Raw genomic sequence first — 14,284 nt, forward strand, 5'->3', positions numbered from 1 at the left:
CAGAGCTATAAAACACCGAGAATTTTAAAAAAAAGTCTGTAGGCCTACTATTGCCATTATATTTGTGTTTTCATGTTTCTTAAGCCTTTATAATCTTGTTTCAATATCTCATTTCCTGTAATACTCGGAACGCATGTAGGCAAATGAGGAAATGATGCTTATGGAACTGCACACTGCAAAATGAAACTAGAACCTTACATTCTTTGCCTATGTAGTATACGTCACATATTCACTAGTTTCTAACTACTGTACGCAAATAAAAATATCGATACTTTAAGAATTTAGTCTTAGCATTACACAAATATGAAGAAATGCCTGTGGATTGACGGCTATGAAGTTTATGGCTCTTCTGGCCTGGAAAAGTACTGACGAAACCACAACACTGGGCATTATCCACCTCGAAATTTGCGAACATACACAACACTTCCTATCTTAAACAAGCAACAGTACGACCAATGTAGCTGGAGACATTATGCGACTAGATTTTTACCTATTACGAACTTCAGACAGTGACTAGAGTCGAAGGTTTCGCCAGACGTGCGTTTCGCGGGCCCCGAGGAATCGCTTCATGACGTCATGAGAAAGACTGAAAGCGTGACAGCGCTGCCTGGTGACTAGACCTGTAAACAACTCTGTTGACGTAAGTGACGTCATACGTTGGCCACAGCGTTTATACAGACTTGCCTTCAGCTGTTGTTGTGGAACGTCGAAACAATCCAGATTGTTTATTTATTTATCTACAAATTCCATAGATCCTGTTATGCGTATGACACTAGGATGCAGAACGACTTGAGTAATACAAGTTCACAGACCATGGTATCAATTAGTTTAGAAGAGCAGAACTAGACATAAATTATATAAGACTTGCAAAAATAATAATGAACTAAAATAAAGTCATAGGAGTAATACATTATGCAAAGTTTATCACATTGCAAAAGCCTATTGCGCTTCACTCTGGAACCGCGTGACCGCTACGGTCGCAGGTTCGAATCCTGCCTCGGGCATGGATGTGTGTGATGTCCTTAGGTTAGTTAGGTTTAATTAGTTCTAAGTTCTAGGCGACTAATGACCTCAGAAGTTAAGTCGCATAGTGCTCAGAGCCATTTGAACCATTTGAACCAAAAGCCTATTTGTCACAGTAAGTATATGGTTACAGATAGGAACAAAAAGAACATAAACAAACAACAGTAAATATAAATACATACAAAGACTACTTTTCTCTATTGAAGTATTCATCAAGTGAGTAAAACGTTTTATCGATTAAATATGTCTTTAGATTGTTTTTGAATGACGCACCGTTACTACATAGACTTTTTATACAGCTCGGTAATAAGTTAAATATTTTGACAGTGGAGTAATGCACTCCTTTCTGTACCCGAGTTAAACTTTTTAGTTCAAAGTGGAGGTCAGCCTTCTTTCTTGTATTGTGATAATGGAAGCTTTCATTGGTTTCATTGTGGGCAGGATTGTCAACCAAGAAACTCATTAGGGAAAAAATATACTGGCAGGTTGTGGAAAGTATTCCAAGTTTTTTAAAGAGCGTACGGCAGGAGGTTCTCGGGGGTACTCTGCACATTATACGGACTACTTTTTTCTGCATGAGGAAGATTTTTTTTAGATGAGGGTGAATTGCCCCAGAATATGATGCCATAACACATAATGGAGTGGAAGTATGCAAAGTATGTCAATTTCATGGCATTTATGTCTCCAAATTGTGAGATTGTCCTAATGGCAAAAATTGCTGAGGATAGCCTTTTTACAGTCTTGAGGACATGGTGGTCCCAGATGAGCCTACTGTCTATGTGGAGGCCTAAGAATTTGGTGCAGTGTGCCCTTTCTATCTTATTATTGTTATTTAAAACAGTAACATCCTGGGGGAGTTTGTGGTCAAGGCTGAAATGGATATAATTTGTTTTGCTCAGGTTCACTGTGAGCTAGTTCACTTGGAACCAGGTTAATAGTCCTGTAAGCTTCTGTTAACAGAATTAAATGGAGAAAGAAGGTTTGAATGCGAATAATCTGGATTATGGTGACATAATAATCCGCAGCGTAGTCAAAGTTACATATTAGAGTCTTACGTGATTGATTGAAGCCAACTGATTACAATTATGGGCCGAAAGGCAGAGTGATTTATAGTGTAACACATATTACGCATTGAGGACAAAGTGTCTAAATGTTTTTAACGCATTAACTGCAGCTTACTAGTGTAGGCCAAATACCACTGAGATGTTTGCAGCACGAATTTGTATTTGAACCCATACCAGCAGTAGCAAATGCGGAAAAAAATCAAATATGGCAAAGGATACGTAGTGGAACACCCATTGCATTTTCCCAGTTTGTGTACGATAGCTGTACGTAATATGCATCAAAACACGTCGGATGCTTGTTCATTTTTTAATATATGTTTTTTGGGGATGACCTACTAGTTCTAATTTTTTTTTTTATTATGAGTAATGTGTTAAATGTGGTAAAGTGCATTTAAATATGCTGCAAACAAATACTAGGCAAAGCCACACGTCTGTCTGTTAACACAACCTTTGTTTCTCATTCGCTGTGTTCCACAACTGTCAATGAAATTATCGCTTTTCAACCTAATGTAGACCTCAGACTATGCTACAAATAAACTTATTACTCCAGCCAAGGTTTCTAGGGAAGGGGGTGAAATCCAGTATAGTGCTCTAGCCCAGATATGTGCTCTTGCCCTGTGTGTTACCGATATGCTTAAATTTTGATCGTTGTTTTTCTGTAAACAAACAGCTATATGCCAATCACATCTTCCTGTATGTAGTTTCTCAAACATTCAGTTTATGTGATCTTTCGATAAAAAGAACACAATGAGGGAATATTAATAGATCTAAGCAATACTGTCATCTCCAAATTGTAAGACTGCTATAGATGCAATTCACTGATTGCCAGAGTGTATCAGTGGGACAAAACATTTGAAGTAAATTGAAGAAAATTTGAAGTAAATCACGAAGCTTTAGGTTAGTTCAACTATTACTTCATAATGTGGTAGGCAGTCACAATTTTCTTCCGTATTTTGATGTATATACATACTACACAAGCAACCAACTGGTACCTTGTACCACTACAGATCATTTTCTTTCCTGTTCCACTTGCAAATAGAGAGAGGGAAGAAAAGCTATCTACCATGCGAGCCCTGATTTCTCATGCCTTCTAAATTTTCTCAATAGTTGTATCCAAAAAGAACATTGTTTTGCCTCCAGGGTTTCTCATGTGTGTTTGCCAAGCATCTTCATAATACTTTTATTTATTTTTATTTTTATTTATTTATTTATTGTTCCGTGGGACCACATCAAGGAGAAGTCTCCATGGTCACGGAACGAGTCGATACATGAAATTTTTAACACAATTGTAGAAGCAGATAAAATGAAATATAAGAAACATATTCAGTTGTAGATAGTAGAAACAGATAAAATGAACAGGCGACAAGTCAGTTTAAATAAAGAAAATCAAGAATGTAACACTGGAATTTGCTTAATTTTTTAGCTCTTCCAGGAGCTCCTCGACAGAATAGAAGGAGTGAGCCATGAGGAAACTCTTCAGTTTAGACTTAAAAGTGTTTGGGCTACTGCTAAGATTTTTGAGTTCTTGTGGTAGCTTATTGAAAATGGATGCAGCAGAATACTGCACTCCTTTCTGCACAAGAGTCAAGGAAGTGCATTCCACATGCAGATTTGATTTCTGCCTAGTATTAACTGAGTGAAGGCTGCTAACTCTCGGGAATAGGCTAATATTGCTAACAACAAATGACATTAAAGAAAATATATACTGTGAGGGCAATGTCAAAATTCCCAGACTATTGAATAGGGGTCGACAAGAGGTTTTTGAACTTACACCACACATAGCTCGAACAGCCCGTTTTTGAGCCAAAAATACCCTTTTTGAATCAGAAGAATTACCCCAAAAAATAATACCATACGACATAAACAAATGAAAATATGCGAAGTAGACTACTTTTCGTGTTGAACTGTCACTTATTTCAGATACTGTTCTAATGGTAAATAAAGCAGCATTTAGTTTCTGAACAAGATCCTGGACATGGGCTTTCCACAACAGCTTACTATCTATCCGAACACCTAGGAACTTGAACTGTTCCATCTTGCTTATAATATGCCCATTCTGTCTGATTAAAATATCAGTTCCTGTTGAATTGTGAGTTAGAAACTGTAAAAACTGGGTCTTACTGTGATTTAGTATCAAATTATTTTCCACAAGACATGGACTTATTTCATGAACTACATTATTTGATAATGTTTCAATATTACACACAAGATCCTTCACTACCAAGCTGGTGTCATCAGCAAACAGAAATATTTTTGAATCACCTGTAATACTGGAAGGCATATCATTTATATAAATAAGAAACAGCAGTGGCCCCAGCACCGACCCTCGGGGGACGCCCCATTTAACAGTGCCCCATTGGGACTGAACATCACTACCACTCTCAGTATTGCGGAGAATTATCTTCTGCCTTCTGTTCTTATAGTAAGAGGCGAACCAATTGTAAGCTACTCCCCTTACTCCATAACGGTCCAACTTCTGCAGTAATATTTTGTGGTCAACACAGTCAAAAGCCTTCGTTAAATCAAAGAAAACACCTAACGTTAGCAACCTTTTATTTAATCCGTCCAAAACCTCACAGAGAAAAGAGACTATAGCATTTTCAGTTGTTAAGCCATTTCTAAAACCAAACTGTACATTTGACAGCAAATTATGTGAATTTAAATGCTCCAGTAACCTCGTATATACAATCCTCTCGATAACTTTAGCAAACACCGATGGCATAGAAATAGGTCTATAATTGTCAACATTATCCCTGTCTCCCTTTTTATAAAGTGGCTTCACTACCGAGTACTTTAATCGGTCAGGAAACCGACCACTCCTAAAGGAAAAGTTACAGATATGGCTAAGTACTGGGCTAACATACATGGAACAGTACTTCAGTATTCTGCTAGATACCCCGTCATATCCACGAGAGTTCTTGGTCTTTAGTGATTTAATTATTAACTCAATCTCCCTCTTGCCAGTATCATGGAGGAGCATTTCAGGTAACAGTCTCGGAACACTTTTTTCTACGATCACTATATGATTCCCTGTTGGGACTAGGTTTCTATTTAGTTCACCTGCTATATTCAGAAAGTGATTATTAAATGCTGTACATATGTGCGACTTATCAGTAACACGGACATTCCCACTACGCACTGATTCTATATCCTCGACCTGTCTCTGCAGACCAGCCACTTCCTTTACGACTGACCATATGGTTTTAATTTTATCCCGAGACTTAGCTATTCTATCTTTTTGCCTTCATACTTTTTGCCTTCCTAATAACTTTTTTAAGCACCTTACAATACTGTTTGTAATGGGCTGCTGCATTTAGATTCTGACTGTTTCTAACGTTTTGATATAATTGCCACTTTGTTCTACAAGATATTCTTATCCCTCTAGTCAGCCAACCAGGCTGCCTGTTTGTGCTAGTACCCAGTTTTGAATGTGATAACGGAAAGCAACTTTCAAAAAGCGCGAGAAAAGTCTTGAGGAAAGCATTATATTTATCGTCTACTGTATCAGCACTATAAACATCTTGCCACTCTTGTTCCTTGATAAGGTTTACAAAAGTCTCTACAGCAACTGGATCAGTTTTCCTAAAAAGTTGGTAACTATATTTAACATGTGTTGCAGCACAAAAATCTTTTAGACTTAAAATTTGTGCATCATGATCTGAAAGGCCATTCACCTTTTTGCTAACAGAATGCCCTTCTAGTAATGAGGAATGAACAAAAATATTGTCTATGGTTGTTCTACTGTTCCCTTGCACTCTCGTTGGAAAGAATATGGTTTGCATACGATTATATGAATTAAGGAGGTCTACCAGCATCCTTTTCCTTGCACAATCACTTATACAATTAATATTGAAGTCACCACATATAACTAACTTTTTGTATTTCCTATAAAGTGAACCAAGAACCTCCTCGAGCTTTAGCAAAAATGTTGTGAAATCGGAGTCTGGGGATACTCGCACATAGTTTGAAACTACTGGTAACCTATCTAGCATCCAGCCTCTGAGTTGCTTCAATGTGTTGCTTAAATCTGACCCGTATCTCAAACATTGGAGCAGTACTAATCAATGTGTCACATAAGCCTTCTATACGGGTGGTCTAAGTGATCTTCCCCTTGTTTCCAGTCACAAAACGTATTCATCTTCCCAGAGGAAGGAAGTAATGACCCTGAAAGCTAGAAATGGTTTTTTTTTATTCAAGTTCTGTTTCATACTTCATACAAAGCATTTCATAATTTTACAATGAGTACTGTCAGCTCTACATATAATGGTAACATTAAAATCCTGTTAATTTGCACCTTAGTGTTAACCAGCATATGCATCCTTGAGTCGAAACATTACATTTAATTATAATTATAGGAGGAGAGGCTAATAAAATAATTTTTTTACTTTGTATTTTTTTAATATCTTAGGATTTTCAGTGTTCTGCCCGATGTCTAGCAGCAACCTGTTAAAGACTTTCAACCAGAATGTGAAATTCCATTCTGAATGGTAGGCAGGGGTGTATAGTCTACATGGACATTGTTTTTACTTACAGTATTTTGGCGATTTTACACAATAATTTTACTCACACGGATCGAAAGTTCTGTTAGCTTGCCACATCAGATTTCAATAAAATCGCAATCTTTTCATAACAGTCTCCATCACCTTCACCAGTAATGGTACTGGTATGTAATGGTATGGTGTACTGTAGCAGCACATTAAAAGTGTTTCAATTGAATTGATTCTGCATTATTTCTCTTCCCCATGACCTTGACATTAATGCTACCAAGTTATGTTCTTGCACGGTAATTAGTTTCCACATTATAACATGTTAAATATAGAAAGTTTAACTGTAACCAAGCAGTTGTTTTCTTTGATGACAATATCAGTTCCAGTGAACAACTGAATTTCAAAATCTGACTTGTGGGGTGAAAATCCATTACTGCTGCTATCTTGTGCTGACAATGAGATGACTGCCATAGAAATACTGAATTATTTCATTTGTAATACAGTTTCATAGTTTTTGTGGTTGCTCATGATCTTTACACTTGGATGCAATGGATGTAGCATCAGCATACGGAACTATCCTTGAATTTGGGGAGCAGTATTTTGTCATTTACGTAAATCGACAAAAGAAAGTATCCCAGTACAAAGTCCTGGGTACCCTGTATTACATATCAGTAATGTTAGATCTGTGTGTGCCACTCACCATTCTTAAGAGTGGAAACTGATTTGTGTTGGATGAGGTTTTATCAAACTGTGAACAATTATCAGCATAATTACCCAGCCGTTTTCCCAGAGTATTTACTCTCTCTCTCTCTTACAAGCAATTCATAGAGATTAGCTAAAAAAATATCTGTACTTTCAGATGGAGGTCTTTCTATATCTAAAATTATGTTTCCTTTCCCATCTATAGCTTATCGCAGAAAGTTCAGTCACACCTTCGACACGTAAGGAATTACATCTTTGAGCACCAATTATTGCCACTTTTTGCAACATCACCATAAGTTTTGATATCCCTACTGAAAGATGAGCAGAAATTCTTTGTTAATGGGTGCATAATAAGATTCTTTTTTGGTATCCAGTGCTCAGTAATACCTGAAACATCTGGTTTATTAAAACATGCTATTATGTCCAAATCATTGTGCTTATTTCCTAGGCTTGTAAAGTTTCGGAGGATGATCTTGGCTTGCAGGTTGCATTATCAACACCTATTTTTTTAACCATAAATATCCTCATTAAGCAAATCAGATGTTCTTGTCAAACTGGGAAGAGGAAACAAAAAGGCCACACATGTACAAAATAATAATAAAAGTAGATTCCAAAAGAGTTCCTGACAGCAAAATGTAAAACTTAATTGTTTTTGGATATAATACTTACTTATATCCTTCATTCAAAAACTTAAGAAAACTGTTAGTTTAGCGTCTTCAAGGCATAATGCTGTTTCATTGAGCATCGCAACAATCAAGCCTTAGATAGTAGTGTATTATGAAACTACATATGAAGAAATTGATGCACTGGATGAGAAGTGCACAGTTTAGTCTACCCAGCAGAAGATGCCCCTGCACTGTTCTATACCATCATGAATATCTGTGTGGTATATACATTAGTGATATATTCATCACTGACAGAAAATTGGATAATCACATTTCTGCTTGTTTCTCAAATGGCAGTTGATGAGATCATATCTGAAGAGACAGCTATCAACCCACACCTTCAGCATGAGGTAGGACTAGCAATAACCAGAATCCTGAAATGTGGATCTTGTAAACCTAGAGTTGCTCTAGGAAAACAAGTAAGATGTGACAGGTGTCCCAGATCAAAGATGAGAAAATAGAAGATTGCTGTATTACGTTATAGCGCACAAATATGCAGTGACTAAGAAGTGTGAAATGATTGCGTTCAAAGCTATGTAGACTTGTTTAATTCCTGGCTTAAGTAATTCACACTGTTTCATTGCTGTATTTCCTGCTATCATCCATTAATACCAGAATATCGACAACTACTTTGTCACTTTAAAATCTTCAACATGTTTACTGTGGCTGAATCAAAGGTCAATAAGAGCTACTAACCCTGTGCTTTTAAGTGTCAGCCGCATTGAATGTGCAAAACAAGAAAATTTTTGCAATTTAATTGGAAGTCCTAATTCAGCTTCCTTTTTCAGGCGTGTTTATTTTTAAATATTAAAACTGATGAGTTCCATTACTAGACCCCTAATTTTGAAATCTGGATGACATCATCCCAGCACTGCAACAAAATGTGCACCATACACGACAGGTTCAATGCAATCTCTCCTCTCCACAAATTTGCACCTCAGATGTGTTATATGTCATATAACACTACAGTTAATTTCCCATATATCTGAGCAAAACCAGTTATTGCGTGTCCAAGTTTATCTCATCTAGGCATTGCACCTTTCCCTTAACATTTGTGTGCTTTACAATAAAATTTGTATGAAAAGTTTTCTGTGTAAATTAGCTATTCTACACCTACAACTAACTCTTGTGTAACCCAGTGTGTCATTCAGGTGGGTTTACTTGTGTGTCAATATAACTCTCAGGTTTGGTTTGAAAGGATTTCTTGAAATATATTCCTACATAAATTTTTAAGTATCTATTCTCAGTTGTAAAATATATTATGCACTGTCAGTGCCATTTCAATGCAAAAATTTTAAATCATGCTGGGGAATATACCGACAACACAGTTCCAGCATACCTCAGAAATTTAATTTTAGTTGCTTCAACCAATGGGAATTACGAATCAAGTCTTGCACTGCCCTGTTTTGTGTATTAACCCGTTGGCTGGCATGAAGGTGCCGGTGGTCACAGCAGATTGCTCTGCTGGGGCCAACAGCATCTCATGGTAACAACCAGGTATCAGCAATTTTACACTTTAATCTTATTGAGGAAAAATATTTACTTATATTTGATATTCCTTACCATTTCCAGACAATTTTTGGGTCTGCAGTATTTTTATTTAAATGTCTTACAAAACCAAACTTTTAAATAACTAGGCCTACAAAGTTATTCATGAATTCAGTTTCAGATACATATTTAACATAAGATACTTAACTGTGTAAAGGATAATTCCTGAAACAGTACTTAGCATTCTAGCTATATCTTTTTAGCCAAGACTGTACAGATGCATATACTTCATACTCAAAGTTCCTAAATGCCTGCGTAACACATTGACTACCGTGCCGCTGACAGCAGAGCAGCACACTTAATGCTGTATGCCTGACCTGGTGGTGAAACATCCATTACTTATCATGTCAGGGCCAAGAAATGCAGAAGATAATCTCTCAGGGAGTACTATAATCTAAAAACGTAAAATTATAACTAAAAAGGCCATTTCCAATTATGTCTACCAAGCAAATTATGCTTTGAGTCAGTGCTTTCTTTTGCCATAAATAACTAGTGAACACACATGTCACTGTTGTTGTTGTTGTTGTGGTCTTCAGTCCTGAGACTGGTTTGATGCAGCTCTCCATGCTACTCTATCCTGTGCAAGCTTCTTCATCTCCCAGTACCTACTGCAACCTACATCCTTCTGAATCTGCTTAGTGTATTCATCTCTTGGTCTCCCTCTACGATTTTTACACTCCACGCTGCCCTCCAATACTAAATTGGTGATCCCTTGATGCCTCAAAACATGTCCTACCAACCGATCCCTTCTTCTAGTCAAGTTGTGCCACAAACTCATCTTCTCCCCAATTCTATTCAATACCTCCTCATTAGTTACGTGATCTACCCACCTAATCTTCAGTATTCTTCTGAAGCACCACATTTCAAGAGCTTCTATTCTCTTCTTGTCCAAACTAGTTATCATCCATGTTTCACTTCCATACATGGCTACACTCCATACAAATACTTTCAGAAACGACTTCCTGACACTTAAATCTATACTCGATGTTAACAAATTTCCCTTCTTCAGAAACGCTTTCCTCGCCATTGCCAGTCTACATTTTATATCCTCTCTACTTCGACCATCATAAATTATTTTGCTCCCCAAATAGCAAAACTCCGTTACTGCTTCAAGTGTCTTATTTCCTAATCTTATTTCCTCAGCATCACCCGACTTAATTCGACAACATTCCATTATCCTCGTTTTGCTTTTGTTGATGTTCATCTTATATCCTCCTTTCAAGACACTGTCCATTCCGTTCAACTGCTCTTGCAAGTCCTTTGCTGCCTCTGAGAGAATTACAATGTCATCGGCGAACCTCAAAGTTTTTACTGCTTCTCCATGAATTTTAATACCTACTCTGAATTTTTCTTTTGTTTCCTTTACTGCTTGCTCAATATACAGATTGAATAACATCGGGGAGAGGCTACAACCCTGTCTCACTCCTTTCCCAACCACTGCTTCCCTTTCATGCCCCTCGACTCTTATAACTGCCAGCTGGTTTCTGTACAAATTGTAAATAGCCTTTCGCTCCCTGTATTTTACCCCTGCCACCTTCAGAATTTGAAAGAGAGTATTCCAGTTAACACTGTCAAAAGCTTTCTATAAGTCTACAAATGCTAGAAACGTAGGTTTGCCTTTTCTTAATCTTTCTTCTAAGATAAGTCGTGAGGTTAGTATTGCCTCACGTGTTCCAACATTTCTACGGAATCCAAACTGATCTTCCCCGAGGACGGCTTCTACCAGTTTTTCCATTCGTCTGTAAAGAATTCGCGTTAGTAATTTGCAGCTGTGACTTATTAAACTGATAGTTCGGTAATTTTCACATCTGTCAACACCTGCTTTCTTTGGGATTGGAATTACTATATTCTTCTTGAAGTCTGAGGGAATTTCGCCTGTCTCATACATCTTGCTCACCAGATGGTAGAGTTTTGTCATGACTGGCTCTCCCAAGGCCGCCAGTAGTTCTAATGGAATGTTGTCTACTCCCGGAGCCTTGTTTCGACTCAGGTCTTTCAGTGCTCTGTCAAACTCTATAACCATGAAACAGACAAAAAGCTACTTCTCGCTGTCTTATCTTCTTTGGACTTTCACTTCAGAAACCCTGAAACATCCATCACAAAAACAGATTACACCACTCACAAATCTGGATTCAGTCACTGCAATTCATACGTATTTTACTGTAAAAAATACTGACTATGGTCAATGATGTAATTTTGAACATTCAAAAGTTTTCAAATGTGCAGGTTACTGAAGTTAGATTACAGTTACTACACAAGTTTTGATCAGGAAAAAGTTACGATGATTGAAACTTAAATACCGAAGCCATTTGTTATGAGAATACGCCGTTACCACAAATAATCTACTTAGATGCATTGAAAGAAACTTTACAGAGTAACATAACGCATCAGAATACTACAAGCACAAAGAATGAAATTTCTGTAGATTTACCAGACACTTTACTTTTCTTGCGCATGATAACATTACTAACGGACGTTACTTACCGTCCATTGTCTGGAATATAAACTACCCCGTCTCCTATGCAAACATGTGCTTTTGCAGCAAGTATTATCAATTGTTTCCGTGATTGAAATAAGCTTCGTATGAGCAGTTGCAAGCGGGCTCGTGTGCATGCGGAGAGCTGTATTCGCGAATGAGCAGTGCCTTGCTCCCGCTTCTGGCTACTTGGAGCGTGGCTGTTTGGTGTATGAGCAGTAGCAACAAGTAGCCAGATGCTACCCGGAAAAATTTTTCTGGCACGCTCAAGCTGCCCGATTCGCTCATGCGCAGAGCAAGCTGAGTTATAGTGGGCGTCCTTCCCCACGTGACCCGTGCATATGTTTCGTGTCTTCATAATATTGCTGGTCTTTTCGTTTACAACTCCCACGTCAAAGGGAATCAAAACCGATTTCTGTGGCCGGGAGCCATATAGTGAATTAATAAACATTCTAATAACCACAAAAGTTAGTAGTTTCAATTTTCTGATTTTATATTATTTCCACATCATTAGCAATCAACCATTAATGTATTAATAAAGCTATTTCTGTCTGTTTTGTAGAGAAATTTGCTTCTATTATTTTTTTTTCCGCTGAGGCAGTTAGTTCATTTGGAATGAAGTGTTTCATTCCGCACTGTTGGCTACTTTCAACTTCGTTCAAATTCAAGTGCAAATTATCATTTTCTGGGACGAATGACATTACACCATAATAAAGAACCAAATACGAGAATACAGTACTGGACTCCGAAAAAATTTGTATCACGAAAACCACATAGAAACCTGAATATCAGGTACTTCAGAGTACATCTGGACATAGAAATGTGCAATTAGAGCGGAATGAAGCATTTTAGTTTGGTTTGTGAAATTCCGATGCTGGCTGGAGTAGTCTCTGATGTCCTGTTCCTTTTATGGCACTATAAGATTGGAGAGCAGCGTGGAGGGTAAAAATCGTAGAGAGAGACCAAGAGATCAATACACTAAGCAGATTCAGAAGGATGTAGGTTGCAGTAGGTACTGGGAGATGAAGAAGCTTGCACAGGTTAGAGTAGCATGGAGAGCTGCATCAAACCAGTCTCAGGACTGAAGACCACAACAACAACAACAACAACAACAAGATCTCTTAATGCTATATACATACGAACATACGTAAACATTTACTTGAAGTTGACTAAGTAGGCAAATGTGGTCAGTAGTTTTGAACTAAATATTTTGTTTCAAATATAATGACAGCTGTAGCAGAATTTTACAAATCTGCCTTCTGTGGAAGTGTTTTTCGATCACAAGGCACTTCTCTAGTACTTCCTCTAGGCCTGAAGTTATTTCTTAATTTGTGTTTACGTCTTAAATTTATAGAATGCCATTTTATGGTAAATTGACTGGCAGCATACCGTGTTTTATCATTTTAACTCCGCACATGGCTTCATATTTAATCCTAGAGTAGAATATTAACTGTCAGTTGTACAGTTTCTTTGGCTCACACACAACCTTGTTAATTTTTGCACACTTTGAAATAGTGATGAAATTTATTGTCCTTTATTCCGGTGTAAGCTACACAAGAAACTCTTTCTTTCTTTCTTTTTGCAAGAAATTTGTATTCCATCTTACTAGCTTTTTACAGTGTTGTGTAATTGTAAACCTGTTGGAAATGCTACATAACAACATTTCAGAGTACAAACTTTAAAAAAATCTGTCAAATTCACCCCATAGCAAAATGTTATGGTACTTCGAGCTGTGGAGTCAATTTTGAAATGATATTTTGCCAAGAACTGCTTCCTTATTTGCATCCTTTATCTGGGTGGGATATGATAAAACAAATGCTCTAAGTACAACTCTGCATGTCCTCCCAACAACACGCCGCAGAGCTGCACATGTCACGTGATGCCCCACCATGCACGAAATTCCACCAGAAATGCGACGAATAGCGTATGAGCAGAGCAAGCACCAAGCACGGGCTACCTACGTAGTCGTAGCTGCGCATGCGCAGTACAGCCCGTTGTCTGGCGCTGTCTGGTAACTGCTCAAACGAACCTATGCTCTAACGCACACAAAACCCGCCATTATACACACACCCACAAGGCATCTGCATGTCATGTTCAAAGAATATCCGCGTTTCGAAAACTACCAGCGATACTGACTAAGTTCGTTTGAGCAGTTGCCAGGAAGCAGTTTTCCAGCGCGAGAAATAAGGCGCTACTGCGCATGCGCGGCTACGATGACGTAGAACTTCCCCGCTTGCTACTTGCGCTGCTCGTACACTTTCTGGCGGCCCATTTCTGGTTGGACTCACTTGAGACGTAGCTCGTAGCTGTTTTCAGTTG

Source organism: Schistocerca nitens, chromosome 11 (assembly GCF_023898315.1).
Source record: "Schistocerca nitens isolate TAMUIC-IGC-003100 chromosome 11, iqSchNite1.1, whole genome shotgun sequence".
In the NCBI taxonomy this organism is placed as follows: domain Eukaryota; kingdom Metazoa; phylum Arthropoda; class Insecta; order Orthoptera; family Acrididae; genus Schistocerca; species Schistocerca nitens.